Consider the following 9,174-nt stretch of genomic DNA (forward strand, 5'->3'; position numbering starts at 1 on the left):
ACTGAACTGTGCTACAACTAAATGTCATGTTGATAAATGCAACTTCACCAGTTTTTATAAACAAAATTGAACTTAATTTGCTTCACAGTAGCTAAGGTGCTGTTAATTCAAACCCCACAGAATACCTCAATGGACACAGTTAATAGTCAGCAGACCACATAGGCTAGGCTTTGAAAGCATTTAATATTCACTGAAGTGCTGCTTGTATCCAATTATAACTCACTACTTGCCATCTTAATAATTTAAATCTGCCCACTCTTTAGAGAGAAAAAAATGCACTAATCAAAGACATGAATGCACCTTTTACTTTTGACAGCATTAAATTAAAACTAAATGGTAGATCTTGAATGAGTTACTCTGCAAGAATAAAGGCATTAATGAGGTAATTTCATTATAGAGGCTCATCCAAGCCTATGTGAAAACAAGGGAAGTAAATGGAGAGGAAAGCCGCTGAGGAAATTAGGGTTCCTTCCACACTAATTAATGTTTTGGGGCATTTAGTACAGGCACCAAATTAACTGCTCCAAAGAACTCCATTGAAAAAAAAAAATACATTGTTGCCCTGCCATGTAATTAGAAGACAGTACAAGCAGAACACTTAATGAGTATAAAGCCAGCCTTTAACTTATTCTGCCCGGCTTCTGAAAACATGCCATTGTGGAGGCCTAAGTTTAAGGAAGCACTAGGCGTACAATATAGGATTGTTTAGGTCCTTCTGTTCGGTGAGCTGTAAACAGGTAGCCCTGAATGAGAGACTCTGAGACTCCTGGGAGGCCCGGCTTCCCAGAAAAAAAAAAAAAAAAAAAAGTCTTAAATGCATCCAGAGAGAAGAAAAAAAGGTGAATAGGCCCGGCGCAGCCAGCACAGTGAATGCTCACCGCTGTCTTAAGTGATTACATGATGTTGTGCCACCCCCTCTCATGGAGTTATCTTTACACTGCTTTTGTCTCCTCTAATTGGAGCTGATGAGGTGCTAATTGGTTGCTTTTTTAAAAAAGCACTACTTAAGCACTGGCAAACAGAGTAAGACAGCGTGAGTGGAGTTAATGAGGGCTTAGTAAAAAAAAAAAAAACAACCAAAAAAACACCCCCACACAAAAAAACAATAAACCTCAAAAAAACGAAATCAAACCTAAACCAGCCCCATAGGAGTACGAGTGTGTACACAAACGCATGGATCGGCATCCTGTCCTGTTGGTGTAAACAAAAACCGGAGGGAACTACTGAATCCAGGTAAATGTCTGGGAGGATTTGAGTTGTGTGACAAAAGGGGCAATACCAGAAATAAATAAGCGCCCACCGCCTTTGGCTGGCATCCTTGGCACGCAGAGGTGTGCCGAAGCACACTGGTACCGGTGGGACTCCACGCAAGCCCCGTGCCATGGCACACCATGCCGTGGGACACCCGCCGGAGTGCCGCCGCTGCCCCGTCTGCCTCTGCCCCCCAGCAGGCCGGCCAAGCGGGGCAATGGAGCTCGCACGCCGCGCTGCCCGCGCCGCCGAGCTGAGCCGAGCCGGCCCGCCATCGCTGGGACGCTGCCCGCGGCGCACCATGAGGTGGTGGGATGGTGCGGGTGACGGTGGGTGCCCAGAGCAGGGCGCAAAGCTGGGGCGGCTGGACACAGGCCCCTCTGCCTGCCAAGGGCCAACCAGCCAGGGCAGCTGCAGAGGCGGCTTTCACCCCTGCAGAGGTTGCCACGGTGGGGTTTACACCTGCCCCAGAAAAACGCGGGCTAATGGGCTGAATTGGTCTCATGCCTCCTGGCCGCTCATGGGCGAGCTGCTCGCCATGGCCCAGGGAAATGCCAGCGTTCTGGGGTGCCACAGCAGGGCCTGGCTAAGCCACCGCCACGTGCGGGCAGCCCGGACTGGCCGTGGTGGGCGCAGCACAGCAGCCACGGGGCAGAGACTGCGGTGGGCGCAGCATGGCAGCCACGGGGCAGAGACCGCGGTGGGCGCAGCACGGCAGCCATGGGGCAGAGACCGCGGTGGGCGCAGCACGGCAGCCATGGGGCAGAGGCCGCTGAGGTGGCAGCAGTGCCAGCGCTGGCCCCACAGGCTGCACCCTGCCAAACCACCACCCCGCAGAGGAGGCCAGGCTGCAAAGGCTTCTAGTTCAAAGCGATTTAATGTCTTTGCGTTTAGATGGAGGTACACGCAGGTCAGAAATCGCCCGAACAGTCGTGCGACGTTTAACAGCTACTACCCGCAATGTACCCCTTCAGCAGCAGAAAGGCTCTGCTTTGGGCCCCACGTGCCCGTGGCGCCCGGTGTCTACCCTGCCCTCCCAGCATGGCCAGGCCGGCTTCGCTCTGCCTTCACGGCTTGTCAAACCACACAGAAATGGGCCCTGGAAGCCAGACGGTTTGACCCCCACGGCTGGAGCAGGCGGTGTCGACCGGACGGTGGCCCTCGGCCCATGGCTTGCAGCCCACAAGAGAGGCTTGTAGTAAAAAATAAATCTGTAAAGTGTTGCCTTTAAAAATGTTTAAATGCTTAGTCTTTTTGTACTTCTGTGTTTTGAAAATATTCTTTATATAGATATATACATACATATATATACGTACATTTGGGTATGTAATTAATAACTTTTGATGTTTTCAATAACAACTCGGATACAGAAATTTTGAACTCCATGAAGAAAATAAAAAGATTTTTTTTTGAAGTGTTTCGCATGGGTTTACCCTTTTTTTTGCCAGCTTTATGCAAAGCATTATGATTAGACTATGTAGTGTTAAACCCATTGCTACTACCACTGGATGCAGAGGTCCTAGTTTCACCATACCCATATGCATTTCCTAAAAAATGTTTTGAGTAACATTAGGTACCTTGCGTTTCACACGTATTCTGTAGGCGAGCTGATATTGTCTCCTGCATTTCTAGACCAATTCTGAAGTTCCCCGCTACTGAACGCACGCTGAGTCCTAAAGGAGAGTACAAAAAGTATGTGGTCTAATGCTGCTGTCACCTGGCAATACACAAAAATAATTCTGCAAGCTTTTTGAAAATGACACTGCAAACGCCTATGTTAAACAGTCTTCTGCCGTTTCTGAATTTGTTTATATATAGTCTACACAGACACATGGGCATAGAACACTTTTTCAGTAGCTAGAGGCTGCATTTTTTACAAGGAAGTGATACTTTTGGGGCTCCAGGGAAAGGCTGGCCAACGATGACAAGTTTGTCCTCTCTGTCATAGGCTCAGCACGACCAGGCAATCCTCTAAATCCTTCAGATCTCCTCCGCTGAGCCGCTTCATACTGGACCAAAAAAAGGAAGGTGGAGTTGAAACTATAAAACCTACAGTCAGCTCAAGAACACAATGCACCTTTTACTGACAACTCAGATCATCTATTTATGTCAAAGAGAAATAAAGAGTCAGGGCTCTGCCTTTCCTCACTTCTGTTCTTTTTTTTTTTGTTCTTTTTTTTTTGCTCGTGTATAACCATGTAAAACCGTAGTTAGAAAAAACAATGATTTTTCAAACATTCAGTTACTTGGGTATGTGTTTACATCTGGTAATTTGTACTCCTATTCACATTCTAAACTGGATTCTTTTCACTCTAATGTGTGGTCATTTGCTTTTCTTTCTGTTGTCCTGAAAACCAGGGATGTCTTGCTGGCCAGTAGAAAGAAACATCCTACTGAACAAAGCTACAATTAATTCCTGTAAACGTGTTCCTAGAGCCATCCATCTATAAAATAGGCAACAAAGCAGAGCTCCTTGCCTTAAGAAGTCCCAAAAGATGCAGAGCTGAAAAAGAGCTTGGATCCCATAAGGCTAATTGAGCAAATACCTTTTATTTTTTTCTCTTTTGCAATTCAGGCCCTTGAAAACCTTCATATGTTTCCAAGGCAGGTATGATTGTGCCCGCAGAGATCTGCACTCCCGTCACTGCTGCCTGCTGTGCTCTCACAGAATGCTTGCAGGAGGTAGTTCCTCGGGTTTCCTTTGTTTCCCATGGGATTAATGGCTTCTGGATTACCACAAGCCAGTGTGACATGAGTTGTGAAATTGCATGCTGTGCATGCCAAACTGTAATCCTTAAACATGTTCTACCCTCTTTCCACTTCCTCTTCCAGTTTACTTTTTGCCTTGCTGCTGTTGGAAAAGGTGCTTCCCAGGACACCTCCTTTCCTCATAAGCATGGCCAATTGTGCACGGATTCAAATTGGAATGACCTTCATTTTCTGAAGGTGAAGGTGATCCTATTCTTAAGGAACAAAGAGGCAAAAGGGCTGGAGTCCTTCCCCAGCTCCTGGCGCTCCCAGTCCTGCTGAGTGGTGGCTGCATTGCTCTGGGTGCTGCTTCATCGGCTGCAGCTCGGGGGCACGAACAGAGGATGAATGCAGCCCTGGCACACCTATGGAGCCGGAAAGGTAGGGACCACTTACCTGAGCCCATGGGATGGCATATCTCATCAGCTGCTGCTAATGGACGTACTAAAGGTTCTTGAAATCACTGCCTCTTGTTGGTAGGTTTTGATCTGGAAACCTTATCTTTTCCAGCAGAGGTGGCAAGTAGCTCAGTGGTTGCACAGAGTAGATGTCATGTGGCAAAGGCAAAATCACATGTGTAAGCAGTGCTGCACCTGCTAGAGCAGAAACATCTTTTGGTTCCTGCTGGGAATTGTTCCTGCATGCATTTTCAGGCCATCTCATATGTGAGCCTGAGCCAGTGGCTCCTACCATCAATGGACAATAAATCTCTCAGCTGTGACCTCAGAGGGAATTTTGCAGCTATCCCTGCATGAGAGGTAGCAGATGGCAGCGTGTGCTCAGTACAGCAGCACAGCATCTTGTGTGGAGAGTAGGAAGCATAGAAGCCACTTGCCCACCACTGCTGCCATCAATAACATCCCTAGAGAAAGCATGCAGCAGATGAGAGGGAAGGAAGTAAAACCTCCCTGCCTTTCCTCATCCTCTTTCCTGCTTTTTTTTCCCGTAGAGTCTGAAAATGGCTCTTCCTCGATATCGATCACTCAGGAAATGTTAGTTCAGCACAAATGCACTTAGGCTAATGTTTAATAGGTAAGGCCTCTCAAAAGGAAGTAAAGAGTGTTTACGAACTTCATGTGAAGGGAAAAGGCATAAGGGGTGACAGCAAAGAACTCTTAACACATATCAGGCAATCTTTAAAAGTGAAAAATAGCTGTTTCCAAAGGAAGTACCTTAAAAGTATCATAGAAGGCTGTGAAAATGCACAAAGGTTGGAAAGAATCCTTCCTAGGGAAGGGTGTGCAGGTTTTTACTCCTGTCCTTTCAAACCCCTCCTCTGTGCAGGTTGCCCAGACTGTTGGCATGCTGGGCAGTGTTCTGCGGCCTGAGACTCCACAGGCACAGGGAGCAACTGGAAAAGCTGCAGGACTGATGGTAACACAATGAGCTGGACTCACTGGCTTCAAAGGCAGGCATATGAATTGGGTCGCCTGAAATTGATGAGAGCAAAAGGAACGGCATACTGCCAGTAAAGTGCACAAAGCAAAAGTCTCCTGATTTTTCGGGCTCCATCTTCTGTTTGTACTTGCTGGCTATACCCACTGCGGCTGTATCTCACAAGCTGACAAAGCACTCGCATGTGTGCTACTACCTTTTCCAGAGCTGAAGTGCAGCATCAGGCAGGGTGCTGCTGTTAGAGCCTGTTTCTGATGACTGGAAACTAACAGACGGACTAGTCACGAGGAATCCACTTGACAGCTCAGGGATCTGACTCTCCGGGATAGCGCACACACCACTAGTCACAAGCTCAGCACTCAAGAAGCAAGCAGCATCTCAGAGAAAGGCGAGAAGTGGCTCCTGTGATGCAAGATCAGTTATCTTCACTAAGACGATTCTAGCTGACAGAATAAAAGTTCAATGTTGGAAAATGCATGTCATCTCTTTTTTTTAACGCTGGAGAGAGCTATTCCCGATAAAACTGAATTGAACAGGGCTTTTATCTGACTAGCTCTTCGAGTACCAAAACCACTGAGAACTCCTTCCTGCTCACATATAGAAATTAAAGGGGAAAAGCGTGCAGTGTGCATGCTTGCGTTGAAAATGATCTGGATGGTTCTCCATCCATCAGCTGATGCTTTAGGGATCATACCTTATGTTGCCCTCCCCATTGAGACTGGCAGTTGTATTGCATTCGAGAAACAATGAAGTATCTAAAACGTGTCCAGCTGCTGAGGGAAAGCCTATTGTCAGGAGGCAGATAAATATACTGGAGAAAGCAAACAAGAAGAAGAAGAAGAAGGGAGGTGAGAGGAAACAAATGAGAGAACAGAAGTGTAGCAGAGACGAGGCTCAAAGTCTGAGCTAGACATCTGACAAGTGAAAGGGACTCATCACATAGACAGAAGAGAGGTAGCAGCAAGAAAACTGGGCGGTTCAAGCTGCGCTGTGCTGAGGATCACATGAGCAGTTCCCTCAGAGGCTGCACTCAAGAAGCCGAAGTTCAAAGCCAGGGATGCTTCCATGTTTTTCATGGTTCACTTCCAGGTCATTTGATTGAAAAGATTCTAAATTTGACAACTTCTAATATTCAAAGAGGTTTAGACGTTTTTAAATCCGTTCAGCTCATCCCTGCTTGAGATAAACATGAATAGGTCAATTGTTCATTTTAATAAATTTGACTCAAAAATAGCCATTCAGAGCCACGGAAGGGTGTGTTGGGAAGGTCTCACTAAAGAGGAAAGAGAGGATGTTCAGTTTTTTAAATCCTCAATAAAATCGGGGAGAAGCTGGCTGAATGTTGTCACTCTGCAGCCCTAGAGCTGAGTAAAGCATAAAACGAGGTTAAGCATGAGACAGAGGATGAAATCAGAGAATCACAGAATCACAGAATATCTCATGTTGGAAGGGACCCACAAGGATCATCGAGTCCACCTCCCTGCTCCTTGCAGGACTCCCTAAAACTAAAGCATATGACTAAGAGCATTGTCCAGACGCTCCTTGAACTCCAACAGGTTTGGCACTGTGGCCACTTCCCTGGGGAGCCTGTTCCAGTGACTGACCACCCTCTCAGTGAAGAGCCTTTTCCCAATGTCCAGTCTGAACTTCCCCTGATGCAGCTTCGTGTCATTCCCTCCTGTCCTGTTGCTGGGCACCAGGGAGAGGAGATCACCACCTCCCGCTCTGCTCACCCCTTGAGGAAGTCATAGACTGCAATGAGGTCACCCCTCAGCGATGAGGTCATCCCTCAGCCTTCTCTTCTCCAAGCTGAACAAACCAAGTGACCTCCTCATAAGTCCTCCCTTCGAGACCCTTCACCATCTTGGTTGCCCTCCTCTAGACACACACTAACGGTTTGATGTCCTTCGTATATTGATGTGCCCAAAACTGCACACAGTCCTTGAGGTGGGGCCGCACCAGTGCAGTGCAGAGTGGGACAATCGCCCCCCTCAACAGCTAGCGATGCTGTCTGTGACGCATCCCAGGACAGAGCGGTCCTTTAGGCTGATGGGGCACACTGTTGACTCATATTCAGCTTGCCATCAACCCTACGTGATCATATTTCTGTCGTGTTGCTTTATAGCACAATAATCTGATTCCCAAATGTTTCTTACACCATGCGACGCCTGCACATTAACAGAAAATGTTAACTTATTTGCTTGTTAAAAAGCCTCTTCCACTGGAAATGTTGGATATTTTTATAGGAATAAAAGCTGGTAAGAAAAGGAATTTCTGAAATCAGGGGGATTAATTTTAAACTAGACAGAAATTTATCTGGAATTAAAAAGAAAAACATTGCTTTGTTTTCATAAGGTTAAAAATACTGAATTTCTATAATGTTCCTTTGATTAATAAATAACATTAAAATCCTATAGATATAGATATAGATATAGATAATATTGTGTCAAAACAAAACATCTAAAAGTCAAAATACTCTATTTCAAAATTTTACAGTGCTAAAAGATGCTTTGCCATCTAGTGAAATAAGTTAGATCTTCCCATCATCCAAACTATAGCTTAAATAATACTCAGTTTTCACAATACAGCTGTTTTTTTCCCACAGAAATCCTGTTTTGAAATGCTTTGATCACCTCCAGTTGAAAACATTTTGCTTCCCCTACGTCTATTGCTGTGTTTGTACACAGGGTCATCGCTTAGCTATCTTCAGAGACAGATTAGTCACAAGTATTGAAAACAAAATAAATATTTACATCCAACTCTGCAAGCTGCACAGGCTTACAGGTAGTCAGACACCTTAGAGATAAATCCAAGTTCCTGAAAAATCAGGTATGACTTCTGGATAAGTCAAGGAGAGCTGCACCTCCTTTGATTTAGCTCTGAAACTCGTTATTGCAGACCTCCAGTTTGGAGGGAGTTGTTAAACATAGCAGGAAGAAAAGCAAAGAAGTTCTTCCTGGTGCCAGCAATACGTCGTCACGGAGTTCTGCCAGCACAACCTTTATTTGTCAAAGTCTGCTGATCATCAGGAAGAGTGTATGGGAGACAGCCTACACACCGCTCATAAAGCATTGAAATTCAGGTTAGGAGATTTACAGGAAAAAAAAAAACAATGTAAGATTCCATTTTTAAAATACTAACGTGTTTTAATAAATCAGTTTATGTTTGTTACGTATGAGCTGCTTGGACACTTTAGCCGTGTCGGTGATGTTTGTGTGTTTGCCTTGTCAAATTTTCCATGAGATTAGTTCCCAGAGCCTCCAGCCCTACGAGAGGGTGTGTTACACCCTGAGCTCTCGGCAGCCCAGTGTCCTGCTTTGCAGTGCGCTAAATCCCGCAGGCTGGTTTCCTTCTGACAGTGTTACACAGGTAGTAACCTCCGTCAGGACTAACCTCCGTCAGGACTAACCTCAGGAAGAAATGAACGTCCAGCACCATGGAGTGCATGTGTTAGCAACGGCAGCTTACGCAAACATTGACAGCTTCACACTGAGAAGCAGTGAAATCCGTGAATGATGACTAAAGTAATTTTAGCTCAAAAAAAAAAATGAGGTTTGTCAAGCGTCACTGTTTTGGACTTCTCGTGACCTCACTTAGCAGAACGGTCCCACTGCCTGTAACCTTTGTCTCCAGCACTTTCAGTGATAACTAGCTTTGCAGGCATTTGTTTTCTGTCATCAAATCATTAAATGGTAATGCAATTGTTAGATTCATTTCCCCAGTTCTAATACATTTTGCAGCCAGTAACCATTCCCAGTTCATTAACTGACTGACCTCAGC

The 9,174-nt window shown here is 45.7% G+C and overlaps 1 long non-coding RNA gene across 1 annotated transcript; it reads right to left on the reverse strand.

Moving 5' to 3' along the window:
- Positions 1-2,693: 2,693 nt before the first annotated feature.
- On the reverse strand, positions 2,694-5,272 carry LOC147526300 (uncharacterized). Its single transcript, XR_015222934.1, has 3 exons — positions 4,396-5,272; positions 3,142-3,260; positions 2,694-2,924 (listed from the first exon to the last, which is right to left on the reverse strand). It is a non-coding gene; the product is annotated as an uncharacterized LOC147526300 (long non-coding RNA).
- Between the last annotated feature and the right edge of the window lie 3,902 nt (positions 5,273-9,174).

Source organism: Tauraco erythrolophus, chromosome Z (assembly GCF_009769465.1).
Source record: "Tauraco erythrolophus isolate bTauEry1 chromosome Z, bTauEry1.pri, whole genome shotgun sequence".
In the NCBI taxonomy this organism is placed as follows: Eukaryota; Metazoa; Chordata; class Aves; order Musophagiformes; family Musophagidae; genus Tauraco; species Tauraco erythrolophus.